Below are 12,150 nucleotides of genomic sequence, written 5' to 3'. Positions count from 1 at the left end.
TATTAAAAAGCAAATTCTGATAATTCCGTAAGCTTCTTTCAAAGTCTTTATTTTGTGGCGCCCTGGGTAACGGCTCGCAAGAACTCAGATGTTTAGGACTTTTGCCTCTGCACCAGGTCAGCCATAGCATAAACTCTACGCATGTATATATATGCAATAGTACGTGCACAAAGCAAACCAAGCGTAAAAGCATCAATGTGCGGCAAAGGGCAGGAGCTGAAGGGAACAATTCAGATCATTTACAATGAGGAAGATAACAGGTCCTACCACAATATGGCCCTGCGTCCAGCCATGCAGGAGTGCAGACTTTGCAAGGCTGAAACAGAAGCACAGGCTCATATTCTATGCATTTGTCCCACTTTACGAATTAAGTGCAGGATGTGGCTATGCTATTCCTTTTATTGGTTTAACATTTGTACTTTTTGCCACGCTAGCATCTGTTGTCTGCATGGCAATTATAAAATATAGAGTTTATGAAGTGTGGATAGGTTTTACAGCAAGATCGAGCGAGTAATGCTACAATTGGCCATCTTATGCCAAATTTGCATCAAGAGTAGTGAGTTAGTTTATGAATGTATCCTAATAGCAATCACTATTTTTAACATACACACAAACAATTATTAATTGGCACTTTATGCACAGATTTATGGCCTTTGGCTAGACATCCATTAGGTGGTTGTCACAGTCTTGTTTTATTATGTATTTATACCCGCTTCAATAATGCAACACCTAATTTTATTGTTCTAGATGAAATGGTTTTAATTGATTGATATAAAAGTGGTTGAGGCAAGTACTACTGGGTAGGAGACAAGGGTTTCCTAAAAATGTATATGTTCAGCTTCTTCATGAACAGCACGAACGTCAGAACGTGTTCATGTCGCTAGGGATGTTGTTCAATATCCCGGCAACACAGATGGAGAAGGTTCCGTTTTCTTCCGTCTTGCACATCTTCTGAAGTGTCTGCAGACGTCGTGGCTCTTGGAGTGGGATGTCCACCTGAGTTGGTGAGTTTCTTGGTCAGGTATGTTAGTGGACCGATTCTGAGGGGTGTTTAGGTGATGAGGCTGGACTTGCCGCCGGTACAGGCCTGGATGGAGAGGAACCGTCAACTATTCCTCATTGGAGTTTTACATCACCTTCTTGAAGGTCCTGATGAGATATTACTCAGTGAGTAGGATGCCTTACACGGATGCCAAAGTGGTGTGTGGGAGGCCAGTGAGCAGAGCCTTACCCGCATCTTGGTTGGAGATGACCAAGGATTGCACTGTTAATCTGAAAAGGCCTTCTGGATGAAAGGGTTTTCACTTTCTTCATAAAGAGAGACATTCTATTTTGCATTCTGAATAAGAAGTAATTGTGCTAAAATGATTTGCACTTGCAGGTTCAATCTACTTACCTTTTGGTATCAGTTATGATGTGACATCATCATTCATTGTCGCATATTTCCAACAGTACTCAAATATGTCTTTCCTGATTTGCAAGGTAGCAGGTGTACATCTCCACACACAGAAATGTGCTGCGTAAATGCCATTGCACGTTTATTTTACCATTCTCACCGAGAGAAAACGTTTTTCCTTGTAGAGATACCTCGCACTTAACACTACATTTGTCCTGCCCCTTTCCCTCCTTGAAGGCACATTTACTTTCGTCTTGACAGTAGCACATTTACAACCATTTTCACAGAAGGACACTACTCAAACACCTTGAGGCATTCTCACAAACCCACCAGTTGGTGGGTAAGTGGCAACTTGTCCAGACGAGCCCTCTTCGGAATGCACTAGTACTTTAGTTCACATGTGGGCTTGCAAACCTGTATTTTTTTAAAAACATAAATGAGGACAATCCATGGCTAAAGCTGCCTGTATGCATCAGCGTGGTGTTCATAGTTTAAAGGGTGGAAATAGTTCGGGCTGGGGGGGGGGGCGGGCACAGCAATAGCAGTGGAATCGGACGGGATTACGGAGAAGAAAATAAACAGATTACCGCTGTGAACCATTTTTTTTTTAAATCTACAAGTTTGGGGTGGTGAGTGAAGTCCCATTGATAGCTAAATGTTGCTTTTATAAGAAAACATGTCTTCCTCCTGCAGTTATGTCCCCTCCCTTAGATGTAGAAGATACAGTACACATTCTTGACAAAAGAAAGACGAGCACCTCCCACCCTAGAACACGTTTGGCAGCATTAATAGAGCCGACAATCTACCTCTTCTACAGGCAATGAATTCACACTTTGATGTCAGTGGATCTGTACTCAGATGGTTTACTTCTTTTCTGTACATGATCAAAACTAGAGCTTCGCTTCATCCCTTGGTGACCCTTGGAACAACCGATTAAACTATATGCACCCAATGAGTCATCAGATGATATTTCACTACACCTCAGTGTTACTGTTAAAAAGATATAATTTACTACCAAGTCAAAATCCACAAGAATCGAAATTCTCAAAAAAGAGAGTCCATACCCTTCTCCTTTTCGCCTTCAAGCCTCTACACTGGAGACTGGACGTCTGCTCTTCGAAAGCCATGGGCTTTCTTCAGCACTGGTCATCAGCATGAATTTACTCGGTTTTCTTGGACTATAAGCTGCAGCTTGACTATCATGCCAACATTTTGGTCAAAGGAACACAATTTACATTCTGTATGCCAAAGAACACCAAATATTCAGCTCCAGAATGAGACGTGCACTCATTCATCCAGGTCGGGTCATATCAATGCTCAACCATACTCATGCCATCATTGTCCTATTCCCAAATGTCTTGGTACTATTAAAGGCCATTCAGAAAGAACTAGAATGTTTCATCTCATGATACACCGGCATTAACTACATTACTCATGTTGACTGATTCAGCACACCACCGCTCCCAGTAACTTCCAAACACGTGGCTGCATTTAGTTGTCCCGCACCCGCAAGGCTATTAGTACTTTGTTGTCTGCCATATAATATCCTAACCTAGCTTATCATTCTCCATCTGCACTTCCTGGATATGTTGCCTCACCTGCTTTTATCCACAGACGCCTCAAAAGCTTGCCTTCAATCACCAAGAACTGCAATCTATTGTGTATCTGCATGCAATGTCAATGATGTGAAACTACTGGATAGAAGAGGCATTTACGATGCATGTCATGCATACTGTCTCTGTGCAGCTTTATGGTGGTATTATCAATGAGGCTAACTTCACCTTCAGTCTCTTGGGGTCTAGTGAGTGTGTGCGTGAACACTTGGGTCTGCTCTCGCAGGTAGAAGCCTCTGAGTTCACATTAGACCGCTCAGTGCACAATTGTTTTCACAGCAAGAAAGTCACAGTTTGATGACGGCTGAGCCACAGTTCCATCTGTGACTGAGGCACACGTCCACGTGACTGAAGCACAAGTCCACGTGGCTAAGGCACAAGTTCATCTGCACTTAAAGGATTCCAGTGAAAGATCTACTGAGGCAGATGCCTCTGAGATCAGCCACATGCATGCACAGACCCACACAAACTCACTCATAAAACCCAATAGAGACACTGAACATTCGAATGTGAGCAACATCCCATGGCAGGCATTTACGTGAAACTATACCCGGGGCTATCCTCATGAACCCCACGGGCAGGGCAACAGGCTCCCCATCTTTATAACTGAAATGGAAAAGAATGCCTATTTCACATTCAAGAGGAAGGGACAAGTTAAACGTGCACATGAACAGCAAATTTAGGCCGAAACATTCATGCGGACTAGAGAGCAGGCAGGTAGAAGATGCAACTCTTCAGAAACCTTGAGCTATACAGCTGACCCCTCAGGGAAGGGAGAATATTGGCTTGAGGTCAAAGAGGGCAAACGCTCCGGTGCGGAGAAACTTTCCACGTTAATTCAGCTCCCTGCACCTAAACAAGTGAGGTCTGGAAGTCTGTGTTAACACAGGTAACTCTGACTCAGATCCATAAGGGCTAGAAGAAACCCTGAAATGCCACTGGTCATGTACTAAGTCTTTCAGTGTTTATTCTGAGTTCACAGTCAAAGCCCCAGCTTGAATGGAGAAGGATGTATTCCTGTCTTCAGGGTGTTTGAGAAGATCACCAGTGGTAGTTTAGCCTGTGTGTGTTAAACACTAGCCTTAGATCTGTTATTCCGAACTGCTCTGTGACAACCGACATGAAATAAACTCCGATAGCAACATAGCGCTAAGCCGTAGATATTTCAGACAATAGGAAATTCAACCTTATACTTCCTTAGGCAAAATGAATTCGCGTTTGACTCTTCAGACATTTCAGAAAAAATTGCATAAGTTGCTGAACTGGTTTAAAGCTATAAGAAAACAATAGAATATTTGTCACCCAGTGTTTTGTGTTGGCCGACTCAGTTATGTGTTTCTCCAGTTCTTTCGATAAATCCAGGACTATCCTTGTTTGACCGATAAAATTCGAACTGAGGTAGGTGGAGGCACATTAAGTAGAAATGTGTTTTAACTGTTGAGAGACGGACACAAAGCAATACACAGATCCCTTCTTCGGGAAATGGGAGTGACTGTGCTGCTGTCAAGACGAAAGGAAAATGTGCCTTCAAGGAGGGAAAGGGGCAGGACAAATGTAGTGTCAAGTGCTCAGGTCACTTGCCTTCACTTCGTAGGAGAACTACCTCACTTCCTTTTCAGTTTGCACGGAGCACTATCACACTTTGCCAAAGCACCAGGAGGGATGCATGGTGTAGCGCTGGGCGAGCAGTGGACGCACAAAGCAGTGCCACACTATCTAACACCTATAATGTACTTAAAATTACCAATGTTTTAACTAGGTAACCAGATGGCCACCTGCCATTGTCTCTTCTAGCTTGAGGTTGCATTTGGCACATATAGTCCATCTTCAGTGACCATAGAGGGGAAGAAGCACTAATAACAACATATAGCCTAGTGCACGGAGACCCTGAGGCATCTATTCATTAACATGGGTCTAGTCGTCACAATAGCCTATTTCTTCGAAAAAGAGAGCAAATAATTAGGGTGGAAACACAGTATCTGCTAAGAAGACGGGGAAAGGCAGAGGAAGCTGTACGAAGACCCAAAATGTCTCCATGTCCTTGTTTTGAGAATATGCATTTTTTTCTGTGCAACATCACTATGTGTGCAAGTGATTGCTTTCACTGACCAGATCTCTCAAAATAGGTGTCAGCAGAATAGCCCAGTTATCAGCCTGGCACTTGAAACCTACGCAGATAAGAAGAGAGCTTCCAAAATAAGCTTTCCTTTTTAAGACTTCTGAACTCCTCTGGCTGTCATCCAGTGGGACTCTCTCCCAGAAACAATCTGAAACATTCTTGATAAAATAGTTACGGCGTCGCCACCATTTCCAGCCTCGGAAAATGAGAGAGCGTGGAAGGTCACACAAAGGGTACTCTGAACTAAAGCACGCCAGGATCTGACGCTGCAAACGAATACAGGTTCAACACGCAAGCGGAACTGAACGGCTTGGAGCAATGGCAGAGGCCTCCAAGGCACATTCCGCCGACACGAAGGCACCGGGTTTATGCTGCATAACCACCTGCATGACTTCACCAACGAATTCCCGGGCACCAGCATGGAAAATATTGTAGCGACATGTGATTCCTCCTTGTTTAGTCTCTGACGGAAAAAATAGGAGCTTGCACCCTGAAGTTATGAAATTAAGTGCCATAAAGAATCGGTGAATAGTACATAAATGGAACACAAAAAGTAGTCCATGAAAATACATCGCCTTAACCACGTGGCTCAGTTTTTTTGTTTGAATCCCTAACGATGATGCAAGTTTGATATGCCTTCTGTGAAAATGAGGCTGCTTTTTTGTCACAACGCTTTTATTACACACTGGTTTATCACAAGTTGGTTTACACCTTGACCATGGCAGAAGGGAGTCAAACTCTGTCAAAAACAGTATATAATACGTAGGAGGTAAATCAGCAAAGCTATCTTTTAATAATGTTCACAATTTAGGGCTTCATTAACCCCTTCGCTGCCAGGCCTTTTCCCCTCCTGTGCCACGCCCTTTTTTGGCTATTTGGGGTAGTGAGCGCGGACGCCCCGGTAACTTTTTGACCACATAAGGTATCCACGCCAAATTTGCGTCCTTTTCTTCCCAACATCATGGGGATTCTGAAGGTACTCAGGGTTTGTGGATTCCCCTGGAGGGGTCACAGAAATGAGCCAAAATACAGCAAAATGTAGTTTTTTGGGGGGAAAATGGGAAAAACGGGCTGCAAATGAAAGCATCTGGGTTTTTCCCTGCAAATGTTATCAAAAAAGGGTTTGTGGGACTGAAATCACCATTTTCCCAGCTTTTAGGGGATACCAGACTCTTGTCAGAAACCCAAAATATTTTACACAGATTTGGCATTTTTCTGGGACATAGCCTATTTTTGCTATTTTTTATGCTTTCAACCTCCTTCCAGTTAATGGTAGAAATGGGTACAAAAGCAATAATGGATCCTGGAAAGCTATACATTTTAGAGAAGTAGACAACATTCTGAATTCAGCAAGGGGTCATTTGTGTAGATCCATCAAGGTTTCTTTATAGAAACTAACAGTTAAATATAGGATAAATTGAAAATTTGTTGAAAAAAAGCGCCTTTTGTGTCAACGTTTTCACCTGTAACTTCTTCTAATTTTGACAGCTCTTTGAAAGCAATATACCGTTACATCCGCTGGACGTTACTGGTTGTGGGGATATATAGGACTTGTAGGTTCACCAAGAACCCGACGAACCCAGAGCCAAAAACTGAGCAGCAACTTGCAATGGTTTTTTATTATGTACCGGGTATATAGTAATTATTCTGTAAAAATGTGTACATGGAAAAATCGGTATGAAAGACACCTATGTATTTCTGAAATGGAAACAAAATATAGAGTTTAGAAACAGTAGATATTTGCACATTTCCGAAATTGGGATACTCATACTAGCATGAGAATTATCAGTCATTTTTTAGAATGACTTCTTTTTTACACAATGTCTTTCATTTGGAAGGCAGAAATGCATCGAAAGTCAATAGGTAATAACAGTTCCTTTACAAATCTGAATTGCCCTAAGTCTCCTGATAAAAATGATACCTAACTTGTAGGGGTAGGCATAGTGCCCACAACAGGAAATGGCTCAAAACCCAACGTGAACACACCACATTTTCACATTGCAAAATTACCCTTTTTTGGCAAAGTGCCTAGCTGTAATTTTTGAACCATAGCTCTGCCGGCACCTAGGGAAACCTAGCAAACCTATACATTTTTTAAAACTAGACACCCAGGGGAATCCAGGATGGGGTGACTTGACTGCCTCCCACCAAATCCTGCTACCCAGAATCCCTTGCAAACCTAAAAAATTGCCAAAAAAACTACATTTTCCCCACATTTCTGTGGTGGAAAGTTCTGGAATCTGCGTGGATCCACAAATTTCCACCCACCCCGTGTTCCCCAAAGTCTTCCAATAAAAATGGTACCTCACTTGTGTGGGTCAGCCTAGTGCCCGCGACAGAAAATGGCGCAAAACGCATCGTGGACACACCTCAATTTCACAGTGAAAAATGAACAACCTTTTTTGGCAAAGTGCCTAGCTGTAGTTTTTGAACCCTAGGGAAACCTACCAAACCCACACATTTCTGAAAACTAGACACCCGGGGGATTCCAGGGAGGTATGGCGTGTGTGGATCCCCCAATGTTTCCTTTCCCAGAATGCCCTGCAAACCTCAAATTTAGTTGAAAAAAACACATTTTTCACATATTTTTGTGTGGGAAAGTTGTGGCATCACCGGGCTGACACAAATTTCCTACCACCCAGCGTTCCCCCGGGTCTCCGGATAAAAACGGTGCCTCGCTCGTGTGGGAGGCCCAAGTACCCGCGACAGGCAAGGGCCCACAACGTAGTGAGGCGACATGAAAATTGCCTACCTCAAAACGACCTGGTTTTGCAAGGGGGGGTCACCTGAGTTTTTGGCCCGGAGCTCGGTGGCCACCTAGGGGAACCTACCAAACCCACACATTTCTGAAAACTAGACACCCGGGGGATTCCAGGGAGGTATGGCTTGGGTGGATCCCCCAACGTTTCCTTACCCAGAATGCCCTGCAAACCTCAAATTTAGCTGAAAAAACCCAATTTTTCACACATTTTTGTGTGGGAAAGTTGTGGCATCACCGGGCTGACACAAATTTCCTACCACCCAGCGTTCCCCGGGTCTCCCGATAAAAACGGTGCCTCACTCGTGTGGGAGGCCCAAGTACCCGCGACAGGCAAGGGCCCAAAACGTATTGAGGCGACATGAAAATTGCCTACCTCAAAACGATTTGGTTTTGCAAGGGGGGGTCACCTGGGTTTTTGGCCCGGTGCTCGGCGGCCACCTAGGGGAACCTACCAAACCCACACATTTCTGAAAACTAGACACCCGGGGGATTCCAGGGAGGTATGGCTTGCGTGGAATCCCCGTTTCCTTACCCAGAATGCCCTGCAAACCTCAAATTTAGCTGAAAAATCACCTTTTTCACACATTTTTGTGTGGGAAAGTTGTGGCATCACTGGGCTGACACAAATTTACTACCACCCAGCGTTCCCCCTGGTCTCCCGATAAAAACGGTGCCTCACTCGTGTGGGAGGCCCAAGTACCCGCCCAAGTTCCCTGGTGTCTAGTGGGCTTTTTGCCCCCCCGGGGGGGCAAAAAGACTAATTGAAGCCAAAATTATTTGGGGGGAGCAAAGGCCCTTGCCCAAGGGGCCGCTCCCCCCTCCCTGGTGTCTAGTGGGTGGATCCCTGCTTGGGGATCGCCCTCCTGTGGCAATCCCCAAGCAGGGATCCACTGGGCAGGGGTACCATTGGAAAAGGGAAGATTCTCCCCTTTCTAACGATACCTCTCCCATCTTTCTACGTGCTCAGGGGGCTGAGATAGCCCCCTGAGCACGTACAAAGTGAAACTGAAATGAGCCTCTTGGCTCATTTCAGTTTCATTTTCAGTGTAATGACGTTGGCGCGACGTGCGCGCCTATCATCATTACACTGAAAGCAAGGGGGGGGAGCTGGGGAAGCTCTTCCCCAGCTCCCGAGGCTATTTTGGTTAAGATTCCCAGGGGAATGCCTCATGACGAGCTGGACTCGTCATGGCACAGCGCGACTGTGCTCCATGACGAGTCCAGCTCGTCATGGGCACAGAAGGGGTTAACAGTTCCCTTAAGGGACATCGGGCCTGAATTAAGGATGCTGAACAGTATCGTTCCACGAGTTAACTCCAGAATGGTGAATATAAAGTGGACCTGTAATTACCAGGTCCTTTTGTTCAGGTTCTGCCCAATTGCAGGGAGTTTAACACACCCATTTATCACCTGCTTGAGCGAGTGGAAAATGTGTTGGGGTGGGCAATGGGGGCCAGGTCCGGTTGCTGGGGCGAGCACTGCATGCTGCCTCCCCAACCTTTCAGGGTGAGGGTACAGTGGGGGCTGGTCGAAGGCTCTGTGCATACCGCCGCTCACAAGCCACAGTGGTTCCACCATTGGCGTTTTCACAGCTAGTAAAACCATGGTCCAGTGTCTCCACTCCCAGTAAACCTTGTTGCAGAAGCACAGAGACCCTCATGATTGGCCGGATATTTACCCTCCCTGGGACACCACTCCAGTCAACTTGCTGTGCGGGCCTAAGTGTTGGACTTAACTAAAGCAGTACAAGCCAATAAAATATACAAAACCTATCAGACAAATGGATGCTCTGTGCAGAAGGCTAAAATGTTGCTTTTCTAGGACACATACTAGTGTTTGTCGTAAAAACTAGCAAACCCATGGTTTGCTGCACTCTACAGGTGTCAGTAAAATCCAGACTAGGGTTTTACAGCTACAATACAACCTAAAATCCACATAACCAATGTCACAAATTAGGATTTATTTTCCACAGAGACAGGCCTCAATAAATGCTTATCTTGTCATTTTAACTTTGGAATCTCTGCTCTTTTTTTATATCCTGATGGCTAATCATGTGTGCAAAACAATCTTAAGTTGATAAATCGTGGATAATATGATCTCACTTCACCATCATTGACTGTAATATGCACTTGCAGTAAATTACATAGTTTTGTAAAATATTCAGGATGTAGCGATATGATTATGCATCCTTGTGTTCACTGGTATTTTTGTCCCTTATCAAAGTATTCCTAGTTTTCACTCATTTTATCATAAGCAGATACAAGTAAACAACATGTGCTTCCCACTAATGATCAGTGACGGGTACACGGTCTACTGAACAACAAGGCACAAAAATAATGTTAGACATATTGAGAAAATTAAATTGCAAAATGCAGCGTTGATGAATTCTAGGAAGAGGAATCAACCGTGACAATGGGCTTTATTTAAACCCTGCCAATTCTTTACATTTATAAACAGCAAATAATTGGCACCTGGAGAATTCCAGCTGCCTCACATTATCATTGAACTCATCTCAAGAAGATGTCACCGAATATGAACATATATTGGCCGCTGAAACGAAACGTGCACTTCTTCACATTTTGCTCTAGATGGTCAAAAGGTTGACTGGCGCAATTACCAGTTTGCCTTTGGGTGTACTGTGAAATGTCTACCATGCTTTCAACGGGATGGAGGAATGGCATAGGGGGAATAGTATGGTTAGTTAGCAAATAATATATACTGAAAGGCAGACAAGATAATGCTTGAAGGGGAAGGCCCTCTCTGCTGTCATAAGATATTTCCATGATCAGATAGACTTCGTCTCAACTGTTCTTCAGCGGTGTCTAAAGGTGCCTAGTTTGCCTTAAGCTTATCTCACTCTCTTTTACCCTCCTTTGGTCCAAGATTCACACCCATCCCTCAATACATCACCGTCCGACTGTCACTTTCATCACGATCTCTAATAACATCTGTTCCAGACTAGACGTATTCAGGGGCGTGGCTTAGTCAGTGAGATTTGGGGGGGTGAATTTCAAATTTCCCAACTAAAAATGCAGTGGGCTGCACGGTGGAGTGGTGAGATGACCAAGGTTTCATAAGATTGACTGTTTCCATGAGGAACAGGGTCAATACTGATTTGCATTTGGTTGGCCTATGTCTCAAGTGGCACAGTGGGTGAGAAACAATGGGTTAGCATGCTACCCTGAGTGATTGCCACTGATTAGACTATTTGCAAGCTTTCATCCGTTCACCTTCTGGTTGATTGATTGTTAGTAGTGCCTGGAAAACGGATACTGGTACATCTGCGAATTCCAAGCAGTAATACATGTGAACCCACTCAAGGGGTTCATCTAGGAGTACAGATTTACTACTTTTTGGTAAACGAGTAAGTAAATATTTTTAAGTTTCCACTCCAACAAATGAGCACATTTAAAGCTCTTGTTGAAAGGAGAACAACGGGAAAAACAGACACAGAAAACCAGACTAGGGGCCCCAGGCCCAACTATCAAGTGAAGAATACATTTGGGGGTGTTACCCCACCCCGCTCGTCCCTTCCCTTCACACCTGGGCCTGGTAGTTCTCCCTGGGAACTCATGAATACAGTCACTTACAACACAATGACCTGGAGTCCCTGCCTTGGGATCACTAATTTTAAATGTATTTTCTCAGCATGCACCTTTCTCAGTCTCAGCTACGAAAAGCTTTGATGGAAGAGTTGTCAAATCAGTGCAGGTAGGCAGTGCTCCATGTTTCCAGTCCCCGCCTTTTACAAATCATTTTGTCAAGTGACTGAATGCCTCATGTACTAACCCTATGTTGCAAATAGACGTGGATGGGCCAGTAAATGAACAGGGCGAGCTGAGCCAGAGGGTCTGGCCTGGGTCTAAGAGCCAAGCCATGAAAACGTTTTTCATGTATATTGGGCGACAAAGAATGTACACATATGATCCAGTCTCTTTAAATAAATAATATAAAGAGAAGTGTATTTCTTGATCTTGCTGAAGCGTTTTATCATAGTACATCAGATGATATCACTGCATAGGCAGACATTTATTAAAAGTGATAGCTTTTAAATATGAACTTAGAAACATTTATTGCCTCCTTCCCCCCCTCCCCCCCCACGACAATACCATTAGTGAACTTAAAGGCAATTCAGTAGTCAATTAAACCCTAAACATGCTCTAGATTCTCATTATAGCTGTAGCAATATTATAATCTATTAAATCAAGCCCGTCTTTGTTTGAAATCGCTAGGGATCCACTGGGGATTAGAGTGCTGTCAT

The 12,150-nt window shown here is 44.1% G+C and overlaps 1 protein-coding gene across 4 annotated transcripts in view; it reads right to left on the bottom strand.

The window, feature by feature from the left end:
* Positions 1 to 12,150, bottom strand: part of PLEKHA7 (pleckstrin homology domain containing A7) — a 954,991-nt gene that overhangs the window by 535,724 nt on the left and 407,117 nt on the right. The window lies entirely within an intron of this gene.

This window comes from Triturus cristatus, chromosome 3_2 (assembly GCF_964204655.1).
Source record: "Triturus cristatus chromosome 3_2, aTriCri1.1, whole genome shotgun sequence".
Lineage (NCBI taxonomy): Eukaryota > Metazoa > Chordata > Amphibia > Caudata > Salamandridae > Triturus > Triturus cristatus.
Note: the sequence above shows the minus strand (reverse complement) of the source record. Positions and strands in the feature narration are given on the sequence as shown.